Below are 7,080 nucleotides of genomic sequence, written 5' to 3' on the forward strand. Positions count from 1 at the left end.
GATGGGTAGGTTTCTGGCTTGTCTAAGGAACTGCCCAGCGCCTTAAACGACTGGGCCATCCGTGGCCTAATTTACTTTTTGACACTTGTACACTCAGCTGGAACTGACATACACCGTTTCCAGTGCTCGTGGCAAGTTGGTGTGTATAAGACATTTCCATACAATGGTAACTGTTGTTGACAACGTCACTGAGCAAAAACATCCATCCATTTTATCGTCCATGCATTTTCTATGTAGACGCCACTGCACGTTTTAAAGGTCCTGTCCCATCTTGATGATTTAGCCAACGTATGTCAAAGTCTCTCTGGTATACGCTGAACTATCAATGTTTTTTTCAATGTTGGGCGTATACACAGCGTATTCTTAACGATTTGGACGTATACAAAACGTATTAGTAACTTATGAAGCACGTTTCGATAACCTATACCCACGAATGCTTAGCGAGTTGCCGGCGTTCACAACTTACGCCCAACGCACCCGATCCAGGAAATAGTATCTACTACTAGCTGGTCTTTCATAGTAACTATTAGCTGCTACTAGCAGTTACAAAGACAGCCTTTCCGCCCCTGGAGACTAACAATTACTGCTACTACTAGCTAACAGACTACATGAAATATTATGACCATATTAGGCATGACCATATTTCTCATCCCAAGCACGAAGCGAGGCACACAGGACACCTTGTAAGTGTACCCTTTATCATCTGTTATACTCATTGGTAATGCAATTACATATTAAGAGGGTGAACATGTCACAGCGTGCACCTTACATACGTCGTTTGGGTTGTTTTATGTTATCGGCTATGCCGCCGATCTAACACCGTCTGTAACCATATTAAGATACATCGCTTCAGTTTGTCATTAATCCATAAAAGGCATCAATTTACATCATATATGTATTAGTTTTCTGAAGCACCAATTAAATTCTAAATATTATTTCAAATGTTGTCATTTGAAAAAAAAGAATTGAAATAAACTCGGACAGCGTGTGAATGACCTTCACCTCTCCCTTTTTCGACCGTAATACTCTGTAATCATGGTGTAAGGCGTTGATATCTAATCAAGGCGCAAGGCGTTGATATCGTTTGTCTGTACACAATATTGTTCTTTTCATTGTAAATATTTTAAATTTTTGTCCTATGTTGCAGAATAGTACAACCAGTCTCAATGCGAATGCCATCTTACCATGTCTACTGATATATTTTGTTCGCCATGTGTCGCCGTCATCTTGGGTCCAGAGATCGAAACCGGTGTTTGTTGGGATGCGAGTCCCGTGGAAATGCTGCAAGTCATTTTCAGTCACAAGGTCACCAAAGCAAGCGGCTTCTTGTTCCTTCGTTAATTGAAATCCTCATTGTCGTCGGGATGAAATGCATGCTGCGACGAGTCCATTTGAGTAAAAACATCGGCCGTCCACTCTTCAATCTCCATGTCTTAAGTTCAGGACTGTTACGTCTAACCCATTTGTGGTGTCCCCCGCCGTGATGTTGCTGGAATATTGCTAAAAGCGGCGTAAAACCAAACTCAGTCAGTCAGTCTTACTTCTAATTGCTGAGGTGCTGACCGGGCAAACTATCGCGTTATGCGCTGTTAAATATTAAGTGGAACACTTTTTATGGATAGACAACTTCTTTGTTGCAGTAGTAGTTGCGACGTTTCGGTGTAGATCCTAACACCGTTATCAAGCAATTGATACACAACATTTGCACAAGGAGAAATATATATATGGCGGGTATAGGTTTATACAATAGAAGAGGTTGATGTACGGTGTGTTGACATGAGACTTGTTGTGATAGGAATGATTGAAGCCAGTAGACAAAGGGTGGGTTATTCTTGATTAGGCTTGATTAGTTGATCGTAAGCCGTGGGGATGTAATAACCTTGATCTCTGTTGATTGCCGGATTGAGTCATTTGATGTTGATTGCCTCTAATATAGAGGGTTTTTTTATCTTGTAATCTGACCGGTTGGCTTCTAGGATGCTGATGTTGTTCCAAAGTATGGTATGGTTCGGGTGGGCTTGGGTGTGGTCGGAAATGGCTGATTTGGAGTGTTTTTCTTTACAGATGTCTGATGTTCCTTGGTTCGTAGGTTTAGGGGGCGGCACGTTTCTCCTATGTGTGAGTCACCACAGTCGCATTGAATGTGGTAGACAACGCCTGAAGGGTCTTCTTTGTTGCTTGTAGGTGGTTTACCGTTGGCTTGTAGGATATGCTAAATTGATGTGCCTCTCTGGAACACAGCATCTATGTTGGCTTGCTTCTTAAGTAGTCTCCGGATATGGTGGCTGATTGTATCGACGTATGGTATACTGATGATGAACGGGACTGATTGTTGACGTGGTGGTTTGTCTTTTGGATTGACTGTGGTGTTGATGGTTCTGTTGACTAGGTTAGCTGGATAATCGTTAAGGTTTATGAAGACATGGTGAAGGTGTTCGAACTCGACTTCAAGGGCTTGGGTTGTGGAGCTGTTGTTCTTTGCTCTTCTGGCTAGGGTGGCGATTATACCTCTCTTGACTTGTAGTGGGTGACTAGATGAGAAGTGAAGATATTGGTCCGTGTGGGTTGGTTTCCTATAGACACTTGTGTGGAGTTTGTTGTTGCCTTTTTCTACTTGGACGTCTAGGAATGGTAGCTTGTTGTCGGTTTCTTCTTCCATTGTGAATTTCATGTGTGGGTGTTGGGCATTAAGGTGATTCAGAAGGCAGGTGCGATCATCGGTGGGGTTGATTATGACAAACGTGTCGTCTACTTTCCGGAATGGGTGTCTAGGTCAGCGTGGATGTCTTCAACTTTTCTTCTAATGGTGGCTAGGGCTTCATCTCTTGGTACATTTGTGAATAGATCCACCAAATCATAACTGATTAGTTTCCCTGGCTGGGTGATGGTGCTGATCTTGTTGCAGAATTCCGTTGAGTCCGAGATAAAGGATTTAGCTGATTTACTTAGTGGGGCAAGAAGATGGGCGAGATGCTTGGCAGTATTGTAGTGGACTGTGTTTCGTGAGCAGACTAGGAGACGGGCTTTGATAGGGTCTTTGTGGACCTTGATGGTGGCTCGGGCGTAGGGTGGTCTAGGATGTGGAACTGTGAGCTGCTTGTGTAGAGTCGGACCTATCTCGTTTTTGTCCCAAAGTTCTTTCAGGAGGGTTTTGTGGTCTCGTTGAAGACGGGTGGTAGGGTCTTTCTTCAGCTGTTTGTAGGTGCAGGGGTCGTTCAGGTTGTTGTCAGTGAGGGTGGTGAACTCGGTGGTGTCCATGATGACGGTGGCTCTGCCTTTGTCTGCTGGGGCGATGTTGATGGCTTGATCGGATTGTAAATTTTTCAATGTTTTCTTTTCTGCATTGTTGAGATTGTCGTTAGTTGTTTTGCGAGAGTTATTCCTTTCCAAAATGTTGGCTATCTGATGTCTCAGATAATCAACTTTTCCACCTGGAGCAAGTTGCTGTAGCCACCCTCACTGACAACACAGATATATAACAACCCCATGCAGACGTAACAGTTTACCAAGATGCAGTTTGTCCACATCTGGACGAGCTAGGGTTAGGTTTTATGTCAATGCTGTTGTCGACACAGATATATAACACCCCATGCAGACATAACAGTTCACCAAGATGTAGTTTGTCCACATCTGGAAGAACTAGGGTTAGGTTTTATGTCATAAAGAAACAACACAGCCTACTGGGTGTTGCCTCGCTTCAATATGGCGTGCATGGGATGAGAAATATGACGATGCCTAATATTGTCATGCTATTTCACGTAGTTACTGTTAGCTGGTAGTAACAGTAATTGTTAGTCTCCAGTACCCGTATGCCAGGGGCGTAGCTAGGATAGTTTAAGTTGTAAACACAGCTTAGGTTTTGATGAATGATTACCGCAAACTGACTAAAACAGCAGGCTCTAACAAACGTTATCTGGAATAGTAATAACGCAGTGAAACAATTTGTAACTATTTCAAACACCATATCAGGGCAACTGATAAGGATGGACCCGTAAAGTACACGTACAATAAACCACAAGACAATAAAACCGGAACTCTCAGAAGTACATGAACGTTGTAAAGGGAACAAGAACAAGAAGAGCTAAATCAACTATGAAATTGTTTGACACAGTCAGGAACAGATCTGCTGGCAGCAGTTACTGTATGCACCAACTCTACTTGAAGACAAGTGCCATTTTGCGGGGTTTCCCTTCTGCAAAATCACCTTATCAAAGTTGACATCAAAATCCCTGTGAATATGAAGTAGCCGTTACCATTGTTGACCTGAGATACGTTTTAACACGTCACATGAAGGAACGCTCAGCAGTTGCCGAAGACACTGGCATTGTCACAAGTGTTTTGAAGGCAACATGGATATTTGATAAAGATCTTCTTTTGCGAAGTCCAATGTTGCCAACAAACGCGATGGTCTCCCCTGCTGGAACATCTTGCCAACGTGATTGCCATCGCCTGATTTCTACCGTTTATTGCTCATGTGAGTTCTCTTTCAGTTCAGTGAACTGTGCGAATATTCGCCTACCCATTTCCTCGGTCATATTATGGACCGAAGTAGGTACAAAATTCCGAGCTTCGAATCGGCCATTGGGACAGATAAGCCTGTCCTCTACTTACTGAGCCATATGATCCAGCAAAGGGTAAAAAAGATTCCTCTTTCAGTGGACTTCAGGTGTGGATGCAGGGGCATTGTCGCGCATCGTTTGACGACTCACACATCTTGTGATATAATGTACTTGCTTGCCATATCAGATGCCTCACTGAAAAGTTCCTCCCATACATACTCGTCATCACGAATCTGTCTCAAACTGCTGACAACAAAGACCTCGCTTGATGCACGAATACGGTCAATGGTCGGAGACTGCAACATGAGAGATAACTCAACTGTGTACTGGATTATGTGTTGTGTAACAACTAGGCAAATGATGAAGTCCAAATATTGAATGGAACATCTAAGGGACCTTGCTCTAGAGTCGCCATCTTGCTCAAGGGCACTCAAACTTTAAACTATACTGGCCACATAAAGAAACTATGCTCGCAGAAAATATAGATAGGCAGACAGCCTTTTTATGCATAAATACAGGTGTGAACATAGCAAGTATTGGAGACAATCAAACGCTCATGCAGGTGCCAGGCGACGTGACGTCATTGATGGTGGCCTATGTATGGACTTGAAATGTGTTACTGCACGTGCAGTCTGTACAGCTGCACACAACATGTGAAACTCAGAAATTGCTGTCACTGTCGAAAGCTTGATCTTTGGTCATTCAAACGCTCACAAATTCACATGAGAAGTCACATGCACATCATGCCAAGATTAACATGTGCTCAACGTCATGAAGCCATTGGAATGGTTCGAGCAGGCATGAGCCAACAACAGGTGGCAGCACATTTCCAATGCCATCGTAACACGATATCTGCATTGGTCAGGAGTTAGGGAAACAGTAATGACGTCGCCGACCACCCACGTTCTGGGCGTCCCCGAGTAACGACGCCAAGACAGGACAGATGGATTCGGGTGACTCATATCAGACACAGGTTCCAGACGGCAGTGACCACGTCCCAAACCATTCCCCACGCCTTCATTTGGAAAATTTGGTATCCTCTAGGCGTCGTCGATGCACTGCTGTGCTTCACGCGCATGGTGGTCATACCCGTTATTGACTTTGTGACTTCGACGTGTGACCCCCGACTAAATTTTGAACTTCTGACGTCATCGTTATGGATATTGTTCATGTTCTTTTGACATGTTGTTGAGGCCCGATACTTCAGCTTATGAAGTGTCTACATCATGTCGTCTTTTCTGTGTTGTATTCCAATCCTGAAGGAATTTTCTGTGTGCACAGTTTCTTTATGTGGCTAGAATATATCATCGAATGATGCTTTGAAAGTGGATAGCGAACCCGCACGACTTGCCCAACGTGTTTCAAAGAGTTCAGTAATCTTTCGCCCCATTGCTTCCTGGGCATTCTCATTTGATATCCAGTTCCTTAGTGTATGCCAAGAGACGTTTTGCCGAATACGAACACGCAAAGGCAATGCTTTGTACTGTTGACATGGTGATGTTATGGAGCAGTTTGAAGCATTATTCAAACAATGAGATTTACAGTGAACAAAGAATGCTTCCGACTCGGGATACTGGCGTCTTATGATGGCTTGTACACCATTCAAATACCCACTCATGCTCGAGGCACCATCATAACCTTGACCCCTCATATAGCATTTAGTAACCCCATACTTGTCTAGTTCTGACAGGAAAGACTGCACCTGCCTTTGTACTGTCAGCCTCAGGGAAACCTAAAAATGATTCCTCGAGTATTGTTTGACCCTGGTCGTTCAATGAAATGTGTCGGACAGAGATAGAAATTTGTTCTCTGGTTGCGGAATCTGTTGCCTCGTCAGCAATGAGATAAAAACATTTCTGTGAATTGCAGTCATTAACCAACTGGTTTCTAATTTGTGATGAGCAAACATCAAGAAGCTGATTTTGAATGACTGGTGATAAATATTTGTTTCTAATTGTGCTGTTTTGCAGATGACTGTTCAATACTACAGTAACTCATTGTGCTTTGCACGATAATGCAAGAGGACTACAAAATGGGATCTAGTCAAATGGGCCTAAGGGCAAAAGGGACGAGAAGTGCTAAGTCAAATAGGCCGATGGCAAAAGTCAAATGGGCCGTGGTGAAAGTCAAATGGGCCGTGAAAAAATGTCAAAAGGGCCTTATTGTTAGTCATATGGGCCAAACAAAAAAAAGTTTACAATTTCTTTTCATTTTTTATTGACATATATCGCCTTAAAACATAATATCATAACAATATCAATAACATCCTCAGCTATGGACCTGCCAGACTTGAACAAGTCTTGTGTTGCAGCCTTCTTCACCTATAACAACAAGGTTAATTAAGAATCTAATTAAGAATCAGTTCGATTCCTTAACATCTCCAATTAACAATAAAGGAAGTTCGTTAACAGTTATGGTTCAATTAACTACTAATTAGGAATCAATCAGTAGGAAGTACTACTCACCTGAGCTCTTACTTGGACTGAGACAAGTTTGCCTGCCCCTGCTGTGTGGCTGTGGG

The sequence above is a fragment of the Haliotis rubra genome, unplaced genomic scaffold (genome assembly GCF_003918875.1).
Source record: "Haliotis rubra isolate DU_JTF1 unplaced genomic scaffold, ASM391887v1 Scf433, whole genome shotgun sequence".
NCBI classification, from domain to species: domain Eukaryota; kingdom Metazoa; phylum Mollusca; class Gastropoda; order Lepetellida; family Haliotidae; genus Haliotis; species Haliotis rubra.